General features: G+C 40.9%; 1 pseudogene; it reads right to left on the reverse strand.

The window, feature by feature from the left end:
- LOC123992628 overlaps positions 1-12,500 on the reverse strand; it is a 131,350-nt pseudogene that overhangs the window by 7,127 nt on the left and 111,723 nt on the right.

Consider the following 12,500-nt stretch of genomic DNA (forward strand, 5'->3'; position numbering starts at 1 on the left):
ATAGCTGTTCTTGCCATATGGACTTGTTCTTTTAACAAATAGGGCTATCTTCTCTATACCACCCTTACCTTGTCACAACACAACTGATTGTCTCTAACGCATTAAGTAAAGAAATTCCACAAAACAGGCACACCTGTTAATTGAAATGCATTCCAGGTAACTACCTCATGAAGCTGGTTAAGAGAATACCAAGAGTGTGCAAAGCTGTCATCATGGCAAAGGGTGGCTACTTTGAAGAATCTCAAATATAAAATATATTTTGATTTGTTTAACACTTTTTCCATATGTGTTATTACATACTTTTGATGTCTTCACTATTATTCTACAACGTATAAAATAGTAAAAATAAAGGAAGACCCTGGAATAAGTAGGTGTGTCCAAACGTTTGACTGGTACTGTATGTTTCCCATGCCAATAAAGCCCCTTGAATTTGAATTGAGAGAGAAAGGGAGGGGCAGAGAGAGAAGGATGGGAGATGAGGTGATAGGGACTGAGATGTACAGATGGACAGAGAGAGAGAAGGATGAGAGATTAGGTCGAAGAGGTGATAGGGACTGAGATGGACAGAGAGAGAGAAGGATGAGAGATTAGGTCGAAGAGGTGATAGGGACTGAGATAGACAGAGAGAGAGATGGGTAGAGCAGGCCTGTAGATGAATGTACGTACTCTGTAGATAGGACGGTTGGTATTGTGGAGGAGACTCTTCATGGTAAACTACACTCTGAATGATGCCATGCACTGGGTTCAGCAAGTTGGTATCCTGGCACATAGACAGCAGCGTGTTGATTTTAGAGTCCAGCAGGTTGTGGCTGAGGAGATGAGGAAACACATTAAGATCAACATCGGCTAGGTAGGTAGGCCACAATCATTATACACCACACTCCGCATCACCCTTTCCCAGTGACCTTGTCAACACATATCATGACAGGACTCTTAACACACTGGTGAATAACTAGGCCTCATACGAGACAGTTACAAGTTAAACTATATTTTGAAGCCGTGACATTTTGCTGGTAGAGAGAGTGCTACTTCAAATGAAACTACAAACAACCGCCCACATATAACGTATGCATGTGTGGGATAAAGACTTTCTGACTCACATGGACTCCACTATTAAACCCTAAAAGAAACTGAACCCAAACTACATTTCTAGCTAGGTCAACCACACTACAACTCCCAGGATGAATTTGAGGCAGGACAGGACCCTTCTCAGAAGATCAGTGGTCTTTCCTCACCCCAGAAAAACAACAACCGTGGGCCAAAACAGAGAGCTATCCAACTTTCAGGCTCTCAAATCATTTCCCAAAGTTTTCTCCATTCTCTAGGTTTGCTTATAGAAAAAGTAGGGCCTGAGGCTATGTATTTGGTTTTGCCTGGGAGATTATCGGCATGTTAACTTACACGACGGGAAAGACCTTAGGGAAGACGACGCTAGCTTCAGCTAGATACTCGTACAGGATCCTCTGGTCAAAGTCGTCTGTGGTGTACTTGACCTGGGTGGCCTTGGACAGAGAAACAGAGCGCATGCGTTTACAGACTGAACCAGTTATATACAGTAGAAGGCTGTAAGCTATGTTGCTGCCTCCCTATGTGCATTCATGATGACTAATTACACCGTAGCAGTAACTAGTGTTACATATACAGTACCAGTCAAAAGTTTGGACACACCTACTCATTCCAGGGTTTTTCTTTATTTTTAAACTGGTTGAGAGAATGCCAAGAGTGTGCAAAGCTGTCATCAAGGCAAACGATGGCTACTTTGAAGAATCTCAAATACAAAATATATTTTGTTTTTTTTAACACTTTTTTGGTTACTACATGATTCCATATGTGTTATTTCATAGTTTTGATGTCTTCACTATTATTCTACAATGTAGAAAATAGTAAAAATAAAGAGAAACCCTTGAATGAGTAGGTGTGTCCAGACTATTGACTGTTGTTTATTTTATTACCCGCTTTATAAGTACTTCTTATTTTATTACCCGTTTTATAAGTACTTCTTATTTTATTACCAGTTTATAAGTACTTCTTATTTTATTACCTGTTTTATAAGTACTTCTTATTTTATTACCCGTTTTATAAGTACTTCTTATTTTTATTATAAGTACTTCTTATTGTATTACCCGCTTTATAAGTACTTCTTATTTTATTACCAGCTTTATAAGTATTTCTTATTTTACTACCTGTTTTATAAGTACTTCTTATTTTACTACCCACTTTATAAGTACTTCTTATTTTATTACCCGCTTTATAAGTACTTCTTATAATAATAATAATAATAATATATGCCATTTAGCAGACGCTTTTATCCAAAGCGACTTACAGTCATGTGTGCATACATTCTACGTATGGGTGGTCCCGGGGATCGAACCCACTCCCTGGCGTTACAAGCGCCATGCTCTACCAACTGAGCTATTACCCACTTTATAAGTACTTCTTATTGTATTACCCGCTTTATAAGTACTTCTTATTTTATTACCCACTTTATAAGTACTTCTTATTTTATTACCCCTTTATAAGTACTTCTTATTTTATTACCCGCTTTATAAGTATTATTGTATTACCCGCTTTATAAGTACTTCTTATTTTATTACCCACTTTATAAGTACTTCTTATTTTATTACCCGCTTTATAAGTACTTCTTATTTTATTACCCACTTTATAAGTACTTCTTATTTTATTACTCGCTTTATAAGTACTTCTTATTTTATTACCCGCTTTATAAGTACTTCTTATTGTATTACCCACTTTGTAAGTACTTCTTATTTTATTACCCGCTTTATAAGTACTTCTTATTTTATTACCCACTTTATAAGTACTTCTTATTTTATTACCCGCTTTATAAGTACTTCTTATTTTATTACCCGCTTTATAAGTACTTCTTATTGTATTACCCGCTTTATAAGTACTTCTTATTTTATTACCCACTTTATAAGTACTTCTTATTTTATTACCCGCTTTATAAGTACTTCTTATTTTATTACCCACTTTATAAGTACTTCTTATTTTATTACCCGCTTTATAAGTACTTCTTATTTTATTACCCGCTTTATAAGTACTTCTTATTTTATTACCCACTTTGTAAGTACTTCTTATTTTGCCAGGTGTGAGTTTCTGTGTGTGTATGTGTTCTTCCCCTCACCAGCACAGTGAGAAGCAGGGCCTGGACTTTGGGGTCAGTCAGCACCTCCTCGTCCAGTAGGACGTTGGACTCTGTCACAGACACCTTGCGGAGGTGGGAGTGGCCCATTCTTTGGCTGTCTATCTCGTAGGCGTTCTCGGCCACACACCTCACCTTAGGCGGGGTGGTGACGCCAGACTCAGTCTCTGGTCTCTTTGGTGCTTTGGAGTCCGATATCAAGTGATCAAAACTCTTCCTGTAGTCTGGAGAAATACACCACAGTGTCGAGGTAATGATTGAAGAGGGTGAGGAGAGGGTCTAGGGAATAAGATTGTGAGTGGTGACATGGGATGTCTATCTTACACCAGCTGTGTATTTCTTGAGATGTAACTTACAGTGTAGTCAATGTTGCCTGATCATAGTCAGCATGAGCAGGGCTTCCAAGCAGACACAGTATACACCAAATAAAATGGCTCGCATGATGATACACCTCTGGTGCAGCAGTATAAATATATATACTTTAATTTAACCTTTAACTACAGTGGCAAGAAAAAGTATGTGAACCCTTTGGAATTACCTGGGGTTCTGAATAAATTGGTCATCAAATGTGATCTGATCTTTATCTAAGTCACAACAATAGACAGTGTGCTTAAACTAATAACACACAAATTGTATTTTCTTGTCTATACAGAATATATAATTTAAACATTCACAGCCTAGGTGGGAAAAAGTATGTGAACCCCTAGGCTAATGACTTCTCCAAAAGCTAATTGGAGTCAGGAGTCAGTCAGCTAACCTGGAGTCCAATCAATGAGACGAGATTGGAGATGTTGGTTAGAGCTGCCCTGCCATATAAAAAAACTCACAAAATTTGAGTTTGCTATTCACAAGAAGCATTGCCTGATGTGAACCATGCCTCAAACAAAAGAGATCTCAGAAGACCTAAGATTAAGAATTGTTGACTTGCATAAAGCTGGAAAGGGTTACAAAAGTATCTTTAAAAGCCTTGACGTTCACCAGTCCATGGTAAGACAAATTGCCTATAAATGGAGAAAGTTCAGCACTGTTGCTACTCTCCCAAGGAGTGGCCGTCCTGCAAGGATGACCGCAAGAACACAGCTCACAATGCTCAATGAGGTTGAGAAGAATTCTAGAGTGTCAGCTGAAGACTTACAGAAATCTCTGGAACATGCTAACATCTCTGTTGACGAGTCTACGATACGTAAAACAATAAACAAGAATGGTGATCACGGGAGGACACCACGAAAGAAGCCACTGCTGTCCAAAAAAAACATTGCTGCAATGCTGCAAGTCTGAAGTTTGCAAAAGTGCACCTGGATGTTCCACAGCGCTACTGGCAAAATATTCTGTGGACAGATGGAACTAGAGTTGAGTTGTTTGGAAGGAAGACAACACTATGTGTGGAGAAAAAAAGGCACAGCACACCAACCTCAAAATCTCGTCCCAACTGTAAAGTATGGTGGCGGGAGCATCATGGTTTGGGGCTGCTTTGCTACCTCAGGGCTTGGACAGCTTGCAATCAGACGGGAAAATGAATTTGCTAGTTTATCAAGACATTTTGCAGGAGAATGTTAGGCTATCTGTCTGCCAATTGAAGCTCAATAGAAGTTGGGTGATGCAAAAGGACAACGACTCAAAACACAGAAGTAAATCAACAACAGAATGGCTTCAACAGAAGAAAATGCTTATTCTGGAGTGGCCCAGTCCAGAGTCCTGACCTCAACCCAACTGAGATGCTGTGACATGACCTCAAGAGAGCAGTTCACACCAGACATCCCAAGAATATTGCTGAACTGAAACAGTTAAAAGGAATGGTCCAAAATTCCTCCTGACCGTTGTGCAGGTCTGATCTGCAACTACAGAAAACATTTGGTTGAGGTTATTGCTGCCAAAGGAGGGTCAACCAGTTATTAAATACAAGGGTTCACATACTTTTTCCACCCATCCTCCTTGTGAACGTTTACACGGTGTGTTCAATAAAAGATATGAAAACATATAATTGTTTGTGTTATTCATTTCAGAAGACTGAGTTTGTCTATTATTGTGACCTAGATGACGATCAGATCAAATTCTATGACCAATTTATGCAGAAATCCAGGTATTTCCAAAGAGTTCACATACTTTTTCTTGCCACTAGGCAAGTCGGTTAGAAAAAAATGATTATTTACAATGACGGCCTACCCAGGCCAAACCCGGATGACGATGGGCCAATTGTGCTACACCCTATGGGCCTCCCAATCATGGCGCGATATGATACAGCCTGGATTCGAACCAGGGACTGTAGTGACGCCTCTTGCACTGAGATGCAGTGCCTTAGACCACTGCGCTACTCGGGAGCCCAAACAACAATGCAAAGGGGAACTCTTAGACAACATTAACAGTGTTGTTTAGCAGCAACGTTATAGTTACCCAGCAGCTTCTTGGTGTTGGCATGGGAGGCCTGGCCCATGTCCAGGCTCATGGACTTGCGTGTACGGGGGCTCATCTGCCCCACCGTGGGGTAGTAGACATTCAGATAGCACTCTGACACCTTGGGAGACGCCCACTGCTGGCACTCTCTCAGTGTCCTGAGGGGAGGAGATGGAGGATACAGGTAAGGATAGAACTATTCAAGCTTGATTGTAAATATATTTTCCAGCAACATGTATTACAGAAAATGACTGACGCAACTTTGGAAAGATGAAACCTATTCAGGTTCTAAGTGTCTGATGTAGAGAGCGCCTCACCTGAAGCTGGGGTCAGTGTGGTGCAGAGAGTAGGCATCCATGGGAACGTTCTCCATGCCCATCTCAGACAGCAACAGAGACTTCCTGTGTTTTAGACTGCAGCGACTTCGCACCTCCTCTGACACGGTGAGCAGGGCTGCACACACACATTCAGTCACACACAGACACACACCAGAGCAGTGAAAACCAGTGATGGGATCATTGCAGAAACATTTATGAAGAGGCGACAATTCCTTATTTTACATGATAAAAAAATAAAAAAACATATTTATTCATGGAAAATTAACATTCCAAATAAAACAAGGACTGCTGCCCCCCCCACCCACCCCCCTCCTTTTCCGTGGCTGACGTGAGTAAAACATTTAAATGTGTTAACCTTCGCAAGGCAGCTGGCCCAGACGGCATCCCTAGCCACGTCCTCAGAGCATGCGCAGACCAGCTGGCTGGTGTGTTTACAGACATATTCAACCAATCCCTATCCAATCCCTAAAAACAGCACTGTGTCTCACTTTTTATTGATCTCTCGAAGGCTTTTGATACAGTTGATCATGCTATACGAAGGCAGAGACTGTAGAGTGTAGGTCTTTCGGAGCATGCAGTTGCATGGTTTGCTAACTATCTGTCTGATTGAACTCAGTGCACTCAATTTGACGGGCTTATTTATGTCTGTTAAATTGTCGGTCTTTAATGGTGTGCCCCAAGGCTCTGTACTTGGTCCTCTCTTATTCACTATTTTTATAAATTATTTAGACAAAATGTTCAAAAATGCGCAACTTCATTTTTATGCTGATGATACTGTTATTTACTGTTGTGCCTCGTCTCTTACAAAAGCTTTCCAGAACATGCAAACTGCTTTTTATACTGTTCAACATACCTTGTGTCAATTGAAGGTTATCCTCAATACTGACTAAACTAATGGTGTTTTCTAAAGTAAGAAATAGACCTCTGAACCTTTCACTTATTACTACCTGTCAGGGACCTGTCAAGGAGATTGAGGTTGTAACCTCATATAAATATCTTGGAATTTTAATTAATGATGGCCTCTCTTTTAAATTGCATATTCCACAACTTACAAAATAATTGAAGCTGAAATTGGGATTTTATTTTAGGAATATGGGCTCTTTTTCCTTTTGAAGCCAGAAGGAGGCTAGTATCAGCTACATTTATACCTTTACTAGACTATGGGGATATTTTATATATGAATGCTTCCGCTCAGTGTTTGAGATCAATTGACACCCTTTACCATGGCACTTTGAGATTTATTTTAAACTAAAAAACCCTTACGCACCACTGCACTTTGTATACCAGGGTTGGCTTGCCTTCTCTAGTAACTCGTAGGTTCAGTCACTGGTATACTTTTATTTACAAAGCCATTTTGGGTTTACTACCTTTTTATTTGGGCATTTTTATTGTTCAGAAATGTGGTGGGTACTCACTTCGTTCGCTGGACTTTATCCTTCTAACTGTTCCAAATGTCCCAACTGGATTTGGTTAAAAGGGCTTTTATGTACTCTGCGCCATCGTCTTGGAACGCCTTACAAAATAGTTTTAAACTGGAAGAACCTGCCCCGATTGGTATTTTTAAATCACTGATGAATGATCTTGAGACCTGTCAATGTTTTTAATATGCTGTTTTTGATTTTGTTATACTCTTGTGAATTCTATGGTTTTTACTAGATTACTTGTAGTTTTGTCTGTAATTTTTGTAATGACTTGGTGCTGCCAATCTTGGCCAGGATGCTCTTGAAAAAGAGAATTTAAATCCCAATGAGCCCTTCCTGGTTAAATAAAGGTTAAATAAAATCAATAAATCCCAGTCTGCTGTCCCCACTTGCTTCAAGAAGGCCACCATTGTTCCTGTTCCCAAGAAAGCTAAGTTAACTGAACTAAATGACTATCGCCCCATTGCACCCGCTTCTGTCATCATGAAGTGCTTTGAGAGACTAGTCAAGGATCATATCATCTCCATCCTACCCGGCCACCCTAGACCCAATTCAGTTTGCATACCCCCCAACAGGTCCACAGATGACGCTATCGCCATCGCACTGCCCACTGCCCTATCCCATCTGGACAAGAGGAATACGTATGTAAGAATGCTGTTCATTGAACATAGCTCAGCATTCAACACCATAGTACCCACCAAGTTCATCATTAAGCTTTAGTCCCTGGGTCTGAACCCTGCCCTGTGCAACTGGACTTTCTGACGGGCCGCTCCCAGGTGGTGAAGGTAGGAAACGACATCTCCACTTCGCTGACCCTCAACACAGGGGCCCCACGAGGGTGCGTGCTCAACCCCCTCCTGTACTCCTTGTTCACACACGACTGTGTGGCCATGCACGCCTCCAACTCAATCATCAAGTTTGCAGACGACACAACATTAATGGGCTTGATTACCAACAACGAAGAGACAGCCTACAGGGAGGAGGTGAGGGCTCTGGGAATGTGTTGTCAGGAAATTAACCTCTCACTCAACGTCAACAAAACAAAGGAGATGATCGTGGACTTCAGGAAACAGTAGAGAGAGCAAGCACCCCCCTCTCCAAATTGATGGGACAGCAGTGGGGAAGGTGGAAAGTTTTAAGTTCCTCGGCGTACACATCACAGACAAACTGAAATGGTCCACACAGACAGTGTGGCAAAGAAGTGCAACAGCGCCTCTTCAACCTCAGGAGGCTGAAGAAATTTGGCTTGTCACCCAAAACCCTGACAAATTTTTACAGATGCACAATTGAGAGCATCCTTTCGGGTGGATCAGAGCCTGGTACGGCAACTGCAACACCCTCAACCGCAAGGCTCTCCAGAGGGTGGTGCAGTCTGCACAACGCATCACCGGAGCAAACTACCTGCCCTCCAGGACACCTACACCACCCGATGTCACAGGAAGGCCAAAAAGATCGCCAAGGACAACAACCACCCGAGCCACTGCCTGTTCACACTGCTATCATCCAGAAATCGAGGTCAGTACAGGTGCATCAAAGCTGGGACCGAGAGACTGAAAAACAGCTTCTATCTCAAGGCCATCAGACTGTTAAACAGCCACCACTAACACAGAGAGGCTGCTGCCTACATACAGACTTGAAATCATTGGCCACTTTAATAAATGGATCATTAGTCACTTTATACAATGCCACTCTAAATAATGCCACTCTAATAATGTTTACATATCTTACATTACTCATATCACATGTATATACTGTATTTTATACCATCTATTGCACCTTGCCTATCGCTCATCCATGTACATATACTCATCCACCCCTTTAGATGTGTGTGCATTAGGTAGTTGTTGGGGAATTGTTAGACTACTTGTTAGATATTACTGCACTGTCGGAACTAGAAGCACAAGCATGTTGCTACACTCACATGAACATCTGCTAACCATGCGTATGTGACCAATAAAACTTGATTTGATGAATAATAAAATAAACTACAAGGTACAATACCACCATTTCTACAAATAAACCATTGTATCAATATAAACTGCAATCCCCAATGAATACATTTAACACCACAGTCAACTGACCTACCGGCACCAGGAAATCAAAATACAAGTCATTTTGCAGGTTATTCCAACAATGGGAGGCACAATATGACAGACCATCAGATCTGTTTTACAAACATGTTTTTAAAGCAACACACTGCTTGCTATCCAAATAGCACATTGCAGATCCAGTGAGTTGACACAGAGGTTTGGTTAGTCAACACAAAGTGTGGCTGAGTGGAGTCAGTGTGTAGGACTGTGACTGGAACTGACCTGCCAGGTAGGCCACGCTTTGGCTGTTGACCTCAAACTTGTCACAGTTGAGGTGTTTTCCCACCAGGGCCAGCAGCGTGTGGAGGATACGAACCGTCCGAGCCACCGTGGTGGGGGACGGGTGTCTGAAGCCTTCAAATAGACACAGACACAGGAGAAGGAAAACAGAGTGGCACGTTAGTCATAGCCATACACCACTCCACTGCTAGCTTGGTACATTTTAGCATGGCCACATTCATTCAACACGGTTAGCATTCAAACACATCAAGACCTACAGAGTACACAACATTAAATGCAGCTAGTGACAAGTAGACTACAGAGTGAAAACACCAACAACTGCTGCCAAGCTCTTTGTCACTGCAGGACAAGGGCACCTAGTCTATAGAGCCAGTTTGAGTCTCTGACAGTGGGGAAGACAGGTTTTCATCAGCGGCTCAGCAAGTCAGGCCAATGTCTTTCATCCATCTATTCTTTATCTAGCTAGAATAGACCCAAACAAATACCATCATTTCAAACATTTTATGAATGTTTACTTAAGCGATAGTGACAGAGAAGCTGTATATGATACTAGAAGTATATGATACTCAGTACTGTCACAGGACTGGAATCTGCTCTGGCTGAGACTCAGTTAGGTGCCCTGTGTCCTCTCCCTTACCTTTGAGCAGGTGTCCCACCAGTGCGAAGTTGAAGTTGGAGCTGAAGTTGAGGCCCACAAAGTGGTCCATCTGTTTACAATGCCACTCCAGAGGACGCCTGATCTCCATAAATACCTCCTCTGGACTCTTGATTGGGGGGAAACAAATAAACATGGTCATTTAGCAGATACTTCTTTACACATATTCAGCATATAAATAGTATCAATATGTGATGAATATGTTGAACCCAAAATATGTGTGTGTCTGTGGTTAAGGTGTGTAAATGATTTTATAACTGCCGGGTACATTCTTCATAACCTGGTTGTGTACAGCTTTCATGGAAATATGAACAAATGCAATGTTTCACTTTTTCTGATGTTGGGGTCCCTCTAGGAAAAGTAATCAAACTTAAAGTTGAAAAAATATAATTTTGGGGTTTTTCTCTGCCGTTAAACATAGTGGCGGGTCATTTTTAACCCTTAAGACAACACAGGGGTTAAAAGGCTAATTGATCATTAGTAAACCCTTTCGCAATTATGTTAGCACAGCTGAAAACTCTTGTCCTGATTAAAGAAGCAATCAACCGGTCTTCTTTAGACTAGTTGAGTATCTAGAGCATCAGCATTTGTGGGTTCGATTACAGGCTCAAAATGGCCAGAAACAAAGAACTTTCCTCTGAAACTCGTCAGTCTATTCTTGTTCTGAGAAATGAAGGCTTTTCCATGCGAGAAATTGCCAAGAAACTGAAGATATCGTACAGCGCTGTGTACTACTCCCGTCACAGAACAGCGCAAACTGTCTCTAACCATAATAGAAAGAGTGGGAGGCCCCGGTGCACAACTGAGCAAGAGGACAAGTACATTACAGGGATGCAAACTGGTGAGGGTCCAAAAAGGTGACACTTTTGTTGTTGTTGCACTGAAACATGTAATACATCCCTGCTAGGAGGAAATACAGGTAAACTAATTAAACAACAAACAACACGATCTACACGATCAGTCGCTGTGTGTAAAATAAAAAGTGGTTCATGTGAACCTAACTCACAGATAAAAAGTGGTTCATGTGAACCTAACTCACAGATAAAAAGTGGTTCATGTGAACCTAACTCACAGATAAAAAGTGGTTCATGTGAACCTAACTCACAGATAAAAAGTGGTTCATGTGAACCTAACTCACAGATAAAAAGTGGTTCATGTGAACCTAACTCACAGATAAAAAGTGGTTCATGTGAACCTAACTCACAGATAAAAAGTGGTTCATGTGAACCTAACTCACAGATAAAAAGTGGTTCATAAAACTCACAGATAAAAAGTGGTTCATGTGAACCTAACTCACAGATAAAAAGTGTCAAGAGAGCAATCCCATCCCATGTTATTTGTTGCCTAGACTTTACTGAAAATGACACTCTTGAGAAAAAAACAATACACTAATATGCAGTTAGCCATGACAGCCTTTATAATAGAAAGCTTGTGACCACACACACATCTAAATATTGCACTTGGGAAAAAAACATATTAAAGTAGAAATAGAATGAAACAAACAGGCATTCTATTTTTGCTCTATCATAGTGGCCACTATAGACATCGATCAAGTGCACAAGGCTACATCTGTGCAAAAATAACGTACAGTGATTAAAACATTTTATAAGCGACACTTGAACCCTGAATCCACTTGTTTACCAAGCAACGCCTCATTTTCACTTAATTCTCTCATTCTGAAAATTAACCACATACCTTACTGTAGAGGGAAAAATGTGTTTACAGATAGTGGTTAGTTCATTAGCAAGTTAACTAGTTTACATTTCACACAGACTGCCAGGGTCCAGTAAGCAACTAACGCGGTATAACTAGAGGAACGGAAAGGAGCTATAGCGAATTGGTTAGGTTACTAACGTTAGCTCATCTGATGTTGTAATGTTAGTTGTCTAACTTTATTAGTAAGCTAATTTTCACACCATAAACTCAATAATTTGATCAGGTAAGTTGGCTAATGTTACTTAACATTTATTTGGCTAGTGAATAGAGAATTCTATCCAGCTAGCAAGATACTTAACAATGCTAACAATACTTTCTCCCTCACCTCACACTTTCCAAATACCAATTGTTTTTGGTTACAGCTCATGAAGTACAGTTCATCACCTTCTCACCCGTCTCCGTCATCAGGCTTCTCACCTAACGTTACCTCTTTGTTATCATTCAGGGGACGCGCTGTTGTAACTGGCAAGCTGTTTTTCTACTCTCTGC

The sequence above is a fragment of the Oncorhynchus gorbuscha genome, linkage group LG13 (genome assembly GCF_021184085.1).
Source record: "Oncorhynchus gorbuscha isolate QuinsamMale2020 ecotype Even-year linkage group LG13, OgorEven_v1.0, whole genome shotgun sequence".
Taxonomy (NCBI): Eukaryota; Metazoa; Chordata; class Actinopteri; order Salmoniformes; family Salmonidae; genus Oncorhynchus; species Oncorhynchus gorbuscha.